Source organism: Triturus cristatus, chromosome 5_2 (assembly GCF_964204655.1).
Source record: "Triturus cristatus chromosome 5_2, aTriCri1.1, whole genome shotgun sequence".
Taxonomy (NCBI): domain Eukaryota; kingdom Metazoa; phylum Chordata; class Amphibia; order Caudata; family Salamandridae; genus Triturus; species Triturus cristatus.
The window spans coordinates 53,440,416-53,458,068 of NC_140588.1; the positions used below are offsets into that span (position 1 = coordinate 53,440,416).

The 17,653-nt window shown below is 45.0% G+C and overlaps 1 protein-coding gene across 1 annotated transcript in view; it reads left to right on the forward strand.

Moving 5' to 3' along the window:
* The window catches only part of EPB41L4B (erythrocyte membrane protein band 4.1 like 4B), a 729,970-nt gene that overhangs the window by 1,697 nt on the left and 710,620 nt on the right, over positions 1 to 17,653 (forward strand). The gene's annotated exons all lie outside the window — the stretch shown is intronic.

The following is a 17,653-nucleotide window of genomic DNA, read 5'->3' on the forward strand; positions in this document are numbered from 1 at the left end:
AGCGGAGGCAGGTCAGCCTGGCTCACTACCTGGCCGCAGTTTCGGTGTACAGTATAAATCGTAAAGTGCAACTCTTGACTTTCCGTATAGGGTATGCGGGTGTGAGGATGCTGCTACTATACACCAAAAGCAACGTTTACGTCGTGTGTGTCTGTGGCCCATGTTGGATGGGGTGTTTTCAGTATTCTTGTTTGGTTTCCCTGTTTCTCGGGGTGATGTAGCAATGGAGGGAGGTGTGGGGAAACCAGATTAGCCTGGTTTGATAGAGCAAGGAAGGCGCACAAATCCGGGCGCGTGGCACAAAATGATACGCCTTTCAGTTTCTTCCACCCTCTGAGCACAGAAAGCTACGAATACGGTGCACGCATCTCGAAAACAATGCGCACTCGTTTTTGCTGCAGGCATAGATTTCCTGGCAACATCACCATGGCTCCTGCTAAGCAAGCAGCGTGAAACACAGGGCAAGGTTTGTGAGAGCGGAGACAGCACCGAGGCAGGGCTGTACCTTTAACAACAGAGGTGGGGCCCTGGGAAAACTACGGTACGCGGAAGTTGTGTGGGGGAGCTTTCTGTGTTGGCAGCTCCTGCACACAACAGGCTGTGTCGCAGCAGGTGTGCCATGGGCCCTGGTACACGGTCTTCCTGTCCAATGCGCGAGTAGTAAAAGATACCTGAGATTCGGGATCACTCGGCCCCGTGCCCCTGCGGCACTTTTGGCGACTAACCCCCTGGAGTCTGCCGACTCTCGCATGACAAGTTTAGCTAACCTTGTCAGCGAGTTTCGGTGCACACACGCCCCTCCTGCCACCCTACACACCTGCTCTCTCCGTTGGGCACAGTGGACATGTTTCTGCCCGTAGTCTACCTGGGTACAGTCTCGTGCTTATGCAAGTGTACCTATCCCAGGTGTGTACACTTCCTCCCTTGCACTGCACCTCAAACACACCAACTGATGAGTAAACCATACGTTATCTGATCACTCCCACAGTGTAGTGTGTGGAAGCCCCGTCCTGCTGCACAACAGAGCGCACCGGAGTGTCGCTATGCCAACACACAGATGGATCGTCGAGGCGTAGGCTCCAAGTGCCTTCCGGTTAACGAAATGTGACAGACAGATGTTTAGCGATATTCAATTCGCGTGACGTGCTTTCTGTTGCAGTTCGTGAGTGGGCATTGATTGGGTGGTGGCGGGCGATTTACACATGTGTTTGTTTACTTTAATTATGCGATGAATGTGCAGACAAGATTGCAGTTATTCACACAATCCCACAAAAGGCAGGCGACAGAAATCGTGGAGTTAAAATAACCTTGTCCAGAAGTTGCCTTTGCTCTCTCAACACTATTATGTTTACCTTGTTCCAATCCAACCGAAGAAGGTGACATAAGCTATCAGCAGGCGCTGGAAGTACCGGGAGATTGACAAGTGAGACACTAAAAACGCCGATAAATTCATAATTATTCCACTAAAAAAGTCTTATTACTTTGAGAATGCAACGCACCTTTAATGTATTGCGACCATCTCCTGGATTGTTGTATACAAGTCTTGTGTGAGTTGAAGCACATTTTCAACTGTAGAATTTATCAAGGTGACGCCTGCATCAGCCATACTCGTAAACAATCGTAACAATTAATATTCTCTGTTTAAATACGAAAAACGCATTCTCTACTCCTGGCCCACAACGTCATTCGCAGAAGGACTGAAAGTAAGAGTCGGGCATGATTTAGGTTACAGTAACGGTTAGCAAAGCGCAATGTGGAACTGGAAGGCGCATGAAAGACGAGTCGCATCTTTTCCTTTCCGGGGGGGGGGGGGGGTGTGCACTCATTCACAATTTGTACCCGGTTTGAGGTATTCTACTTGGTATGCACACTAGCTTCAATGTCCAACTGGACCCGTCCCCTTATTTTTACAGAGCACATCTTCATGCCTTGCATACTAAGCTGTGCTAATTATGGTAAATTCGTGATTAGGTGAAATGGACTTGATAACCACATTCCTCTGCTAACTCTGCCAGAGGCCCGCCAGAGTTTGCTTAGCAGCAGCAAGCAGTGTTTCACCTCAGGCAGCTGCCGGGCGTCGTGTTTTGATATCTCTGGGCCACCGTTGGTTGGAACGACAGTGGGGTCATTGATCTGTGGCACAGGGGGAGGGGCCGCAAAAGGGGCCATGTAAGATATGCCTCTTTCGATTGGGAGCTCTGATAGTCGCTGGCCTCTGAGCGGCCTATCTTGCTGCACCCAAGGCGCATCTCTTGGTGCGACATGACATCTTGTGCTTTCATTTAAGACTACGTTTTTTTATTTATTTTTAAATGGCAAAATATGATCATTGGAGCTTCTTGCAGGCATGCCAAGTCTGAGGTGTTGAAAAATGCTCGATTTATATACTTGGAGTGAGGGTGTGGAAAAAAAGATGCCGTCATTTAAGAAGTTGCAGTCATCTATAGTCACCTAGATTGTATTCAACCTGATTGGCAGGACACGTTTTAGCAAGCTTCTTAAAGTTAGTAGGAGGCAAAAGAGCAATATCAGTGCATTATTACTTTTCGCTTATACACCGTTTTCATGTACATATAGTTTGGTAGACATGCTGTAATTATATCATGGATTCCATTTAAGTGCACAGTGCATGGGAAAATATACAGGTAACAGTATTAGGGGCTCTTTACTAGCCCCAAAGTAAACTGATGTAGTGACACTGCACCCAGAATTGCTGATGCATCAGGTCACTTTTAAGTAGTGCTGCCTTATTTCATCATTCTGACTGCCACACCACGGAGTGGGGAATAACCCTGTAATAGTACTTGTTGTTCCCAGTTCTGTGCTGCAAAGCCTGAAATATTGCTGCTTGCCCTCGCACGAAATTGGGCATGTACTCCGAGTGAAATTTATGCTTGGGGGCGGGGAAGTGCAAAATTTGGGGGACACTTGGAGTATACACCCCAAATTGTATCCTCGCAAAACTCAAAATGGCCGACATAGACCTTCAAAGTATCGCCATTGGCACCCCTCAGTCCCCCCTCCCCCAGAATACATACCCAAATAACACACACACAGACTGTTAGGTTGGGTAAAATTTTGCTGCAGGTTTATTACATATTCCAATATGTAATGGGTGGGTTATCTTACGGACGATCCAAGGGCAGGCAACCAACTGGGCTGCCTGATGAGCCGGGCAGCACCGGGGCGAACCCCACCTTTGCTGCCATCCAGGTGATTCTCTTACAGGATCACGTGCCGTTGGTAACTTCTACTCACGCCCCTTCCGGGGCGGAGCGTCGCATAGCAAACCCCCGGTTGTTCAGGCCCACAACCGCCCGCAGGACTAGCGGGGCGCCGACACGGCTTCCAGGACCCTCCCATGAGGCTCCTCGGATTTGGCTCAGGCACCCCCTATGGTGCCGCGCAGAGGTACCCTTGGTACCGGCCTGCTTCCAGATCGCCCTGTAACTCCGCCACAGCCCTGGAGGTGGCCCCCGTCACTGCCAGGGCCCCCCACCACAGCTATGGTCTTACCTGCAACCTCTCCTGTCTAGAGCTTCCTGCAAATCTAGATGAAAGAGAACCATCCCTACTTGTTATAGATGGCCCCATCTATATCCCAACGCCCTTGACGCTAGCCTGGGTCAATAGTAGACCTTCATTTCATGTGCGTGCTAATTGGTGTGATTTTTTTTTTTTTCTCTCATACCTTGTAATATCCAACTCCACTGGGTCAGAATTTATTGGGGGCAATACATCCCACTCCATTGCGAGTTTTGGGGAAATAACATGCACTTTTGGTTCTTCCAGCACTAAAACCCCCTTGTTGCAGTAAATACAGGGCAGTTTTTTCTCTTCATAAATATCAACAAGTTTACAAGCATTTTGTACACTCCCCAGTTATCAAAACAGAGGCTCTTCGGGCCAAGATTCAACCAAGAAAAATGCATCCCGGCCTAATGGCGCTGGCAACAATGGCAAACAATGTATTGGTTGATGCTGTGAGTTGTCTTTTAAGATGCTTTGATTTTCTTCACCTAATCACTCTAGGGAGCCCATTCCGGGTCTTAGGACCCAAGATTGTGAATGCTTTTCCTGCCACTATTTATTTGAAGGCACCGAGGCATGCACCTGATTTGACAACGTGGGTCCTATTGATTGAAAACCTGCTTGTGTGATGTGCACTTTTTAGTTGTTCATGGTTCAGCTAGACTGTTTTGTGAGCATCTGGATGATTGTCAAGGCAGTCTTTGTTTTGAGATATCTCTCTTAAAATGGGGCATTTGTTTGTGCCCGTTTTGGCAAGGATCTCACAAAATATCACTTTTTTGTTGTTGTTTTCTCTTGAAACGTCCAGACATAGTTGGAGTTAACGTAAGGGCACGCCAGACCTTATAAGCCCTTTTGCTTTTTTTGTAGAATTTGCTCATTTACAAACAGATGTACTGGAACTCAGACCCATCAATCAAACATTTAAACAGACCAGCTCTTAGAAAACACGAGTGACCATGATTTAAAATAAAGCAAGTGAAGTTACAGCATTTACCTTCTAATGTGGCAAATGCACTCACTCCTTTCTATTAAAATAGATTTGGGTTTATTCAATGTTCATAAAATGTTCCCAGCTATAACAAAGCTCCCACTATATTCCCATCCCTATTTTTTTAACATATATAATGAAATGCTAATTTCATTAGAGATGTGCTGTGAGTAGTTTAGTTTGTCTCTGCTTTGCGTTGCAGATAATCAAAAATGTGGGTAATGTTCTCAGTAAGTTGAGTTTTGTTCAACTTTAGTCTATCAACTCCTGAACAATTTTGCCCAAATATTTTGGCAGAAAACAAACCGGGCCCACTAAGAGGTGCTCGCGCCACTGAACTGGGTACACCACATTGTTACCTTAATGGGTAGATGTATTTAGTTAGCATGTGCACACACGATTACACACGGTTCACCCGCAGTTCGATGCCTGGCTATACCTGGCCACCGGCTTAAGGAAGCTTTTAAGGCCACACTGGGTTTAAGTGCTTTCCCACACTGCACCTGTTTTAGCAGGTGCCATCGTGCCCCCCCCCCCCGTCAACGGAAAAGGTAGGGTGCCCCTGCTCATTTAATGACAGACCTTCCCCTCTGTTACTGTCTGCTGGGGCAACTGCCTCAGGAGACCTTCATTTCATGTGCCTGCTAATTGGAGTGATTTATTTTTTCATACCTTGTAATATCCAACTCCACTGGGTCAGAATGTAATAAATCCCACTCAGTTACGAGTTTTTGGGGAATAACATGCACATTTTGGTTCTTCCAGCACTACAATCCCCTTGTTGCAGTAAATACAGGTCATTTTTCCCCTAATACATATCAGCAGGTTTACAAGCGTTTTGTACACTCTCCAGTTAACAAAACAGAGTCTCTTCGGGCCAAGACTTCAGCCAAGAAAAAATGCATCTCGGCCTAATGGCGCTGACAACAACGGCAAACGATGTACTGGTTGATGCTGTGAGTTGTCTTTTAAGATGCTTTTGTTTTTCTTCACCTCATAGCTCTTTAGGGAGCCCATTCCGGGTCTTAGGACCCATGGTTGTGAATCCTTTTCCTGCCACTATTTATTTGAACAAAGAAAAAAACAAAGGAAATGATGGACGGAGTGTTGAACATTGCAAGCACTCACCCCCAGTCAACTGATCTGGGTTTAATCCATCACTGTTCTTTAGCCCACTCTGCCACCCCAGTTCAGACATGGCCATATGCAAATCAGTCTGACCCTGTGCCTCATGGGAACAGTCCAGCCCGAACTGCCAAACCATGTCTTCCCTGGACCGGAAACAAGCTTCCTAGGACCGGTTTCTGACATTTCAGCCGTCTTCAGCCAGGCTTGCTTGAATCCAGTGGCAAAGTGAGCAAGGGACTCACGTCTGAGCATACCCTGCCTTGTCACCCCGAGTGGGACGGGTATGCTCAGACGTGAGTCCCGTGCTCTCCATGCCACTGGAATCAAGCTATCCTGGCTGAAGAGGGGTGAAACCCCGAAACCGGTCCTAGGATGCTTGTTTCCAGTCCAGGGAGGACCTGGCTTGGCAGTTCGGGCTGGACTGTTCCCATGAGGCACAGGGTCAAGACTGATTTGCATATGGCTGGGTTCAACCTGGAATGGCATGGTGAGCAAAAAAACGATGGATTTAGGCCCAGATCTCTGTACTGGTGTGAATGTATGACATTGTTCTGCATTCTGTCCATCAATTGTTGTTTTTGCACTATTTATTTGAAGGCACAGAGGCGTGCACCTGATTTGACAACGTGGATCCTATTGATTGAAAACATGCTTGCCATCATGCCCCTCCCCCTTCTAGGGAAAAGGTAGGGTGCCTCTGCTCAGTTAATGACGGACCTTCTGTCTGTGCTGGGGCAGCTGCATCAGGAGACAGGAAACCCAACCTGGTGAAGTGCAGTCTATGTCTGCTCCTCCTATCTGGGCAGGCGTCCCAAAGACTCTGTGCCCTCCCTCAAAGGCGGTCTGGGAGAGTAAATGTTGGCCACCTCTCTGATGCCAACCTGGGTCAAAGGTCTCTTTCTTATCCATGTGCTTGCTTCAGCACTATGGAACCTTGTATATGGGCAAAGGTGTGCCTTCATTTGCTTGTGGGCGTGGCTCCACACAGACGAGAACCTCGCGTTGCCATTGCCTGCATGCTAACAATATGCCAGAACAAACATTCTTGCTGAATGTACCACAAATGTTAATAAACATAGGGATCCACCCGTTGGTTGAGTATGTCAAGAGACTCCCACAAGAGGATTATATGTATCCCACAGCCGTGGAGAATACAAATCAGTTGTTTAAATACCCCTCACACACCAAAAGGGCCCTTGGTGTCATGCTTCATCATAGGGGTCTTCCCGCCCCTCTACGGGACGGGACGTGCTACGACCTACGTCTACGCGGGAGCACTGTTATAAATGAGACGACTATGTGTGATGCGAGGGTGTGAGAGGAAGGGTCAGGAGTGGATGGAAACGTGAATTAAAAGAATACCTGGCTCTTTGGTCTAAAGAAGTTTATTATACCGTTTGAGCTGGTATTAGTAAAATGGTGGGGGGAGGAGGAAGCATGCCTCAATGAGCTGTGCCTCCTGATGGTGCCGACATGTTTCGAAGCTTCCCCAAGCTTCTTCTTCAGGACCTTAAGGATCCCTTCCTAAAACTCACAGTGATGTGTTCAAATGAAAAGAGTGAATAAATCAATGTAAGAAGAAAATAACCTCCTATGGTTAATAATGCCTAGATAGGTCTTACATGGTCCATTAACCTAGAAAACAAAAAGGGAGAAAAGCCATACGTCACGTAGATCGAGGATCAATCCATCGTGTGTGATTAGTGATCTGAAAAGGAAGTGATACAATAATCTCCTCTTAACGCTATCCATAACGTTATCACGTGATCTGTGGTGAAAATACTGTGTAGCACATAGACACCGACTTTATACACACAAACATATAACAAAAAGCACACACTCTAATCTGAAAGGAACAGAGTTCCTAAGTTCTAAAAATACCCAACAACAATGGTAATCCATGCCAGTGGGAACACGTTAGAAGGTAACAACATACTTGCTGTAAAGAGAAAATTGCCTCATGAGCTCGAAACCGGGTGGTGGGATTGCCCACTCGGCTATCTAAATGGTAAAAATTAGAAGAAACAAGAAAACGTCCCATCGGTCATGAAAATGGCGTGGAAGTTGTCCGAGAAAGGAAATCCCTACAGGTACCGGCTGTGCCGTATTTACGAATCCCTGGATGCACAGAGCTAGCGGGCGAACGCGCAAGGGTGCAACCACCATTTTCGCGCGCTAAACCTTGATTGAAGGGACTATTTAAAACCACACCCTCGCGCTCAGTATCATCTACGGAGCCGACCGGGGTGGTTGATTTGGCGGGATATTATTCCAGGGATTCGTAAGTACGGCACAGCCGGTACCTGTAGGGATTTCCTTTCTCGGACAACTTCCACGCCATTTTCATGACCGATGGGACGTTTTCTTGTTTCTTCTAATTGTTACCATTTAGATAGCCGAGTGGGCAATCCCACCACCCGGTTTCGAGCTCATGAGGCAATTTTCTCTTTACAGCAAGTATGTTGTTACCTTCTAACGTGTTCCCACTGGCATGGATTACCATTGTTGTTGGGTATTTTTAGAACTTAGGAACTCTGTTCCTTTCAGATTAGAGTGTGTGCTTTTTGTTATATGTTTGTGTGTCTAAAGTCGGTGTCTATGTGTTACACAGTATTTTCACCACAGATCACGTGATAACGTTATGGATAGCGTTAAGAGGAGATTATTGTATCACTTCCTTTTCAGATCACTAATCACACACGATGGATTGATCCTCGATCTACGTGACGTATGGCTTTTCTCCCTTTTTGTTTTCTAGGTTAATGGACCATGTAAGACCTATCTAGGCATTATTAACCATAGGAGGTTATTTTCTTCCTACATTGATTTATTCACTCTTTTCATTTGAACACATCACTGTGAGTTTTAGGAAGGGATCCTTAAGGTCCTGAAGAAGAAGCTTGGGGAAGCTTCGAAACATGTCGGCACCATCAGGAGGCACAGCTCATTTAGGCATACTTCCTCCTCCCCCCACCATTTTACTAATACCAGCTCAAACGGTATAATAAACTTCTTCAGACCAAAGAGCCAGGTATTCTTTTAATTCACGTTTCCATCCACTCCTGACCCTTCCTCTCACACCCTCGCATCACACATAGTCGTCTCATTTATAACAGTGCTCCCGCGTGGACGTAGGTCGTAGCACGCCCCGTCCCGTAGAGGGGCGGGAAGACCCCTATGATGAAGCATGACATCAAGGGCCCTTTTGGTGTGTGAGGGGTATTTAAACAACTGATTTGTATTCTCTACGGCTGTGGGATACATATAATCCTCTTGTGGGAGTCTCTTGACATACTCAACCAACGGGTGGATCCCTATGTTTATTAGCATCTGACCGGGAGGAAGTATCCACCTCCACCACTCGGACGAGTGGTACCTCTCTACTCCCTATTTTGTTTTTGTTTGTACCACAAATGTGTCTACATAAATATCATGTTGTAACCCTAAAGCCCCCTACAAGCACTAATTGAATGTAAAAAATCCTGCCTCTTTTCCGTTTTCTATAGTAAACTCGCCCCTACTGCTAAACTTTTGAAGATCTTGCCATTGAGTTGGCTCTACAGTTTGGGATATTTTTAAATGCTTTTTACGAATCTCAGTGCTTAGTGACACCTTTGTCAGCCTTGCCAGTGAGCCGATACGTTGCTGTTCATCAAAGTGATCCATTCCCTTCTGGTAAATTCATTCGATGAGAGGGATCCTTCCATGGAATCCAACCCCTCGCTCTCGAACATCTTAAATAGAAGGGTTGCATTAACCCTTTCTTTTCCATCGCATGCAGTAGGGGCCTTGATGATTTGGCATCACCCGTAGTCGTAGATATCGGCATTGAAACCGTTTTAGCATCAATACTGGGATCTCAAAAGCACCAGGGCCATGTGTTAAGGTGTGTAGGGCATAAAACTGAAGCGCCCAGATGTGAGGCAATCAGTGACGCTACCCGTCATCACTGAGGGGAGGGTCTCGGGTACCTTTGCTGAGCTGAGAAGGTCACGCCCACAGGAGCTGTGACTTCCTCAGCCCAGCAAAGTTCAGCTCAGGCAGTCAGGAGCCTGCACATTTAGCATATGTCTGGTTCCTGGCTGCCTGACCTGAAAATGAACAGTGTCGGTCAGGCTTGCCTTTGTTCAGCCTGACAGACACAGATCATGAGGGGCACAAGGTGGGGGGGGCCTTGGCCCTCAGCCCCAAAGGACCGGCTGCGGCTGAAATTTGGTTTAACTTAAATCAGTATGAAGACGCTGTGACTGTAGAAGTTCTAATTTTTCTGTGATGACCTGTAACAGCGTTTCCTAAACTGCGTGTCACCACCCACTGGTCGGGTCATGAGCCAGTTTCTGGTGGGGCGAAATTCTAAGCAATAAATAAAAAAGACTCTACATTAAGTATTTATCTGTTCACATTTACTGTTCTTCAAAGAAGGTGGCCAAATGGTAGGCTGTCTGTGAACAAATTGCTGCTTAATTGTTTTAACTTGGGAACTGATGTTTATACACTCCTCTCACTTTGCAGTCAGAGAAAGTAAAGTGAATTATGTGAAAATCTTCTTGGGGTACATGGAATATGAAAAGAGGCTGTAGGATGTCATTTTTTTCTAACACGCACCAGAATGTAAATACCTGTAAATGAACTGTACACATTCAGCAGTTAGGTGTCATGCACTCACCTGGTCCCAACCGTGGAGACGACACTGGAGCCAATGCTGTGCCTCTTATCACTCCTGACAACAGCACATGTCTAGGAATCGACATCTTATAGCACCCACTGTCCACCGGGGGAAGAGGGGTTGGGGTAATATAATAAACGAGAGACCTTTGTTACTAGATCCGCTTGGCAGCTGGGCAATATTACATAATAGGATGTTGTCGCTCCAGAGACATTCTTTGTTTGCGAAATAGATATGCACTGGACCAGAACCTCTGGTTTTGCGATGATGCAATATACTAGAAATAACAAGAAGAGGTACTTACCATCAGTACACTAATAGGCTTCAGCATACAATGACCATGCGCTGACTTCAGTTACATACACATGGAGATTTTCGCCGCAGCCCGGCATAAGAGCAGAATAACAAAAATCACAGATTGTAGTGATGCACTGCTAAGGACAACACTCCGAACATAGTTTGGAGTTAATGGCACTCAAAAGGTAAATATTCTGTATAGGTTGGAGTGACATGGTTCATAAAAAATATCAAATACTCAGAAATGCTTTCTCTTGGAAATACTGTTCATTCAGAGAAACACTGTGTTACGTATTTAGTCTCTAAGCAATCAGTTCAAATGTCAGGGTTGAATGGAGGGGTCCGGAGTGGGAATACACAAGAAGCGCTGGAGGGAAATCTCAGGGATTTTAGGCTGTTGCTTAATTTGAGATGGTGGTTTCAGATGGGGCACACTGGCCCTTATTTTTGGGGTATATCGCACAAAAACAGAAGGGGATAGAGATTACTTTCCCACCCTGTCCTCCCCAGTCGTAATTTAGATCACACAAAAAAGAGGTAGGAAAACTACTTTCGGTGGTGGCACGCGCTCAGTGAGTAAAACTGCCCTCACTCACAAGTTTGTGACATGCTTCATCATCGGGTTTGCTAACTGACACCCTTGCGCAGACCAACACCTGGGGTGGAGCATAAGGGAGGGGAAGACAATACAAACATAAAGTTGTGAGATCACCAAAGTAAAATGCGGCTTGTGTAAATTCAAATTAACTAGGGTGTGTCCGTAATTCTAAATTTATTCCTGGGCCACCCGGCCAGGGTTAAAAACGTAAAGGATGGTGGTGATGGGTACAAATTAGGATCCCTTCACTCCTCCTTACTGCAAATGTGCCATATTTTTGGGGACCAGTGCTTATTTTTCCGCATCGGACTTTATTCGGAGAAAAAAAGAGAAAAAAGCACACATGGGTAAATAGGAGGAAGAGAGACTGAAAAACAGTGACAAACGGAGAAAGCTTGCATGGTAAAAAACCTGCAAAAGTGAGATAAAGGAGCAGGGATCGTCTGGTGGTGGATGAAAGAGGCATCAAGTGAAATCAAGACTGTGCAGCCTTGGTATTCAGCACTGCCGAACTTCAATAGCACTGGGCAGGGCTTTTGACCAAAAATAAATGAAGCACTGTTGCAGGCTCCCATGCATTTAATGGGAATTTGGGACGGACTTTTATATAGGGATCGCGAGCTCCCATGTATTATGGAACGTTTCAGCCATTCTTTGTCCTGGTCCCCATCCACGCGTGTGTCTGGATTCATCATTTATTCATGGATAGATTTAGTGACTGTCAAGTAACCTCTACAGTTTGCGCAGAATGCCTCCTTACGTTGAATTATGTTCATGGCTTAACATTTACTTTATGACGCAAGAACTTCAGAAATCGCAGTGTCGTGCCCAGTTTCTCACCATGTCTCAGTGAGCCCTTCTAAAATACTTCCCAAGAGAGGGTGGCGTCAAAAGGAGTGGAAAAATGTTGGCATAGGCGCGGGCGTTTATTTAATTTAGGATTGACGCATGTAGCAAAATATGTTGTCCTGGCCTGTTGGGATGCATAGGTAGCGTGAATGTAGAGTCTGAACATCTAATTACTCATTCAGCACTCTGTAGCTGCAGGCATTTGTTCATCTGCACTTCATGCTTTAAGTGCTGTGTTTAAATCTGTGACTAGGTAGGGTCTGAGTGAGACCTACTGCATTGGTCGTCGTAATAATTCATAAAAACGTATGTCCCAAATGTTATAAATATCGAGCAATCTGCCAAGTCATAGAACAGCATGAAAGTGTGTGTGGTGTTGCCTTTTGATTGGAATGCAGCATGTGTGTGCTTGTGTTCACCCTAAAACAGGTCTGTCGTCTTTACTTTTTTTTCCCCTTCCTTGAGATTATGAATTCGCTTTTGTTCTCATACTTGGTAGACAGAGTGTATGTGTGTTTGTTTCTTTGCATCACATGTTCTTCGCTGTCTCGCCTCGAGGAAACCAATGAGGAGGAAACCCTTCCCATGGATTTTAACATTTTAAACTGCAAGGTCCAGGCATCGGCCGTAATATGCGGACATAAAGACTTTTCCAAACATGTAACCACTTTATATTCGGCTATTTTTCTTTATATATAAATGATCAAACACGTGAGAAACCAGCATTCTTTATGTAAGTTCATTATATCTTTATCATATGAACAGAATATAACATTCAAGCAAAAAACCTATAAAATGAGATAATTGCAGACAGTGTTTCCACAGAGGACCTTTTTGTAACCTATTGCTCAAAATGACCTCAATTTGCCGCATGTGGCTTAGAATAAGATTCAAATGAAACTATATGGGTTGCATGGTGTTGGCAGATCACCTCGCTGCCTTGGCAGCTGCAGTCAGTCGGCCTGGGGACCCCCTGGAACCCACCCAAGGAATGCGATGAAACATGCAGGTCTGAGCCGGGGCTCACTTGTGTCGCTCTTCAGTGAAAGGAAGGCTTTAACACTGTCTCAGCTATGCTCAGTGGGGCTCTGCCCCATTGTGTGTGTGTGTGTGTGTGTGTGTGTTTGTGAAAGGGGGGTGTGTGTCATGGGTTGTCATTGAGGATGTCTTCAGGCTCCATGTGTCCCAAAGCTGTGGTCCCAGAAGACTCCCCCGTTGTTCCTCTTCTGGGGATTCTGGTCTGCGTAAGTCTGGTGTTCCAGATCGCAATTTGTCCTTTGGAGAAGGAGTGGGGTGTCTGATTCTGTAACTATCTTACACTGCCCCCCCCCCCCCACACCTCCAAACTCCCGACATGCTTTGAATGTAACATAGAGTATGTTACTACCGAGGGCACAGGGACCCTGCATAGCTCTTTGGCAGTGCTGCGATGCAAGCTTTTTTCTCTGGGTTCTGAGAGAGGCTGAAAAACATACATGTGTATGTATCTGGGGCGCCTCCCACTGCTTCTACACTTTTATTTGACTACCAGTTTCATCATGAAATAGTATTTATGCTGCATCTTAAATTTAGCTAAGTTAAAAAAAAAATGTTGAATACATTCATTGAGAATATTAAAACTGATTTATTTATACATGCCTATTAAATAACCAGATAGTATTCGCGCATGTATCATAACTTATGAATTGCATAAGTAGATGTATAATAGTTAGGGACTGTATAGTAGACCGAATCAGTTGTTTAAAAGAGAACTCCCGAGTTAACACATGTTCCTCATGTTCTACAGCGGTCTCTTATTTACCAATATTTGAAAAAGTTAATCTTGGAATGAAACATTTCATGTTGAATTATGAAGATGGATTTAAGACTCCAGTGGTATGTAGTTCACCCATTCAAGTCAAGTACAGGTGTTAATTTGGCATTCGATGGATCCAGAATCCCATATTTCTGTCAGTGTCACAATTCCACTGGAAAATCGTGTATAACGTGGTTTTTGGATTGTCCATACATTAGGAATAATGTGAAGACTTCAGCTGGATTTACTTAAAATGTAGGGAATCATTATACACAAGTGAAAGATTGTATGAATACAATTAAGACTCGAAATTGAAAGTGGGAAATCAAAAAAAATCACTTTAATAAGGTAAAGTCTGAGTCCTTGCAAAAAATATAATAAAAAACCTAGATAGGTACAACTTTTATCCTCAGTGGGGGATTAATGAATTAAAGTTCTCGGTTTTATAATTTAACATGAAAATTACTAACTCAATGCACTTAAATTCCGCATACCCTAGTCGAGTTGCAGACTAAAAGCTGCAAATTTAAGTAAAGGACACATATTTACTAGGTTAGGTTTACTCTCTAATGAAATAATGTGTGGGCACATCCCAACTTTTCAGAAGACCAGCACACATTTCAAGTAAAAGGCCTGTAATTCTCGCGGATTTGTCTAGCAGTATGAACTGCAATGTATTTTGCCAGCTTGAAAACCTCCGCCGCAGGTGACCACATGCATGTCCCTAGATGTAAAACGCTGGTCTTGGACATTGCTCACAGATATCTTGATTGTGTACAAAAGTCTTAGGCCAGCATCTGAATAGCCTGAAAATAGCATCCAGACCAGTGGAGACTGCTTACGTAGTTGGTAACCGTGAAGGTCTTTATTGAAATCCAAGCAAAACACACAAGATGATGGACGGAATGTTGCAAATTGGCAAAACATTCACCCCCAGTCACAGATCTGGGTCTAATCCATCGTTATTTTGCTCACCACGCCACCCCAGTTCAGACATGGCCATATGCAAATCAGTCTTGACCCTGTGCCTCATGGGAACAGTCCAGCCCGAACTGCCAAGCCATGTCTTCACCCCGAAACCGGCCCTAGGATGCTTGTTTCCAGTCCAGGGAGCACCTGGCTTGGCAGTTCGGGCTGGACTGTTCCCATGAGGCACAGGGTCAAGACTGATTTGCATATGGCTGGGTTCAAACTGGAAAGGCATGGTGAGCAAAAAAACGATGGATTTAGGCCCAGATCTCTGTACTGGGGTGAATGTATGACATTGTTCTGCATTCTGTCCATCAAATTTGTTTTGCTTTTATTGAAATCCAACAGCACTATGGGGGATATATCTGAGTGTGTAGGTGGGCATCTGCCATACAGTTCAAGATGAAAAGCAAATATAAAAAGACGTGTACCAGCATGGCTGCTTTCTATAACAGTGCTCTTCATACCATCCTAACCTAGTCTCATCCCTCATACGCTGGCCACTAGGGAACCATATAGTGCAAGTATTAAACTTATTCCTGTAGAAAAGTGACCCCCGAAGCGATCACCACCCTCTATCAGATGCCTTCTCAGCATCTAGTGAAATCTGCCAACTGAAGACGCTGTGAACTGAGCTATATCAAGAATGGTTATAGCTATTAAGAGAAGCAGCGTTATCCTGAGTACACGTACTCATGCTAGAGAAAGTTCTACTCTTTCCTATCCCCCACACGAGCACGCATTATTGATTCCTAGAGGCCGTTTAGTTTTTAATACGTTTTTCAAATTTGTTCTGTATCTCCCTCTACACTCTTCTGGTCTGCGTGCATTCAGACTATGGAAGAAAGGAGTACCATTTTTCTGGCCCACAAGGTAGTGGGTGCACAAAGTGGTTGCAGTTTTAACAAGTATTTATTTATAGATCCATAACTTTCCTCTGATTCTCACTTCTAATCATTGTAGATAGTCTCTTCAAAATGTTTTATTGCAGCAAAAACGGTTTGTGCAGACCCCAATGCATTTCAAGCCTCTGGCTCTTCATCAGGTATTACATTTACACTGTGCACAAAAACAGGCAAGACAAATCGTGATACCACCATACTATATCAATTCAAAAAGGAGAAATATAAAATGTGGATTAAAGTCCTAGAGAGTGTGTACACTAAGGAGATCATTCACAAAGCTGAGATACAAACTGATCTGATGGACTGAAAGAGTATTCTAAAGAAGGTAATTTAGGAAAAACTAAGAAGACTTGTATTGGTGCCAAACTCAAGAAACCAGTTTTCTCCCGTTTGCAGAAACCAAATGCATCTGATATGTTTTGCTTGTTCTTACATCTTTTCTTGTTGTTCAAGGCAGATGGAGGTATTTCAGGCGCAGAGAACCGCATATTTTTTTTAAGGCTTAGCTTACCAGCTTTGGGGAAATGGTGGGCTTTAAGTAATTCATTAATGGTTGTTTGTGTGAGTTATTATCCTTGAGTGAAGTTTGTGTTTTTCACTACCTGGTACAAACTACTGACTTTCAACAAGGAGTTAAAGAAACTGATATTGCAAATGTGGCCCATGGGTCGGCAGAGCTGTCCCCTCTAACAGAGGTACTTGAACAAGATTCGAGCGTCTTCCAGTGTCCTGATGAGTGTAATCAGAGCTCCTAATGTACTGGTTTAGAAACAGCCTCCACAAACTGTCCACTTTCTCCAGGATAGCGCAGTATAATTTTGGTGTGCTCATTTTGGGGCACTTCAGCTTAATATAACTGCATCTTTCTAATACAGGCGTCACAGCATTGCATCGGTTGTAGATGAGAGTGAGTAACACTTTTATATGTCAGAAAGACCCAAAATGGATGCCATCTTCATGTAAACACAGTGAAAGACGTGTTAGGATAATGGAGTTAGTGTCAGTGAAATGCTCCTGGTGTTCTGAATAGGAAAGTCGGGTCAACTGAATCAGTTTCAGGTCATCGTCACCTTTTCGATGAAGTTAACCATTCTCTTATTTGGAAAAGTGTTGCCCCCTGATTACTCTCAAAAGTCTTTCCAGTACCTATTTGGTATAAGTAAGCATGTTGTCTTATACAGTTAAAGCTCTCCCTTGAGTTTGGTTAACTTCAGGATCTGCTTCCAGACTTCAGTTGTACACTCCCATTCTATGAACATGTGCTTGGGTTGAGTTTCCATCGGCTTTCACTACCAAGCGCACTTCATCATCAAAGTGCAAGGAGCAATTTTAGGTCTGGCAGCATGAGGCAGTGCGTCAGCCCGCTTCAGCTATATGCTACCTTCACTGCAAGTGACCGCACCTGAAGAATGGTCCCCACTGAGAGATCATCCATATTGGGCGAACACGATAGCCAAACAGGCCAGAATGGCCACCCTGCCACTCCTCTGTTCCAGGTGGGCTGTAGGCTTTGGGGTTGCTTTCACAGCTGGACGGCTGCAGTCATCCGTCCTCGAGCCACTGTGCCCCACTTATGGCTGTGACCTCCTGCCGCGTGGGACTAGTTTAAACATTTTTACTATGGCTGCTTTTGGTTTCCAGCTCGACCCTGGCTGCTTCTCCCAGCCACTTCCGCATCAGAGATTGAAACCTACCATTTCCGTAAACTGTTTTCACCCTGAACCATGCCCCTCTGCTGTACGGAAGCCCATGCTTTTTATTCAGAATCCACAGAGGGACAGGCCTTGATTTTCCATCAAATGCCCTTGAGGGCTTCCAAACTAAAGGAAGCTTCCCTCCCTCTCTCCCGCCCCCCTCCCCCCCCCCCCCCCCAATTAGCAATCACTATAGAGTTGTAAATGGAGCGGTCATTCATGCCGGGCCT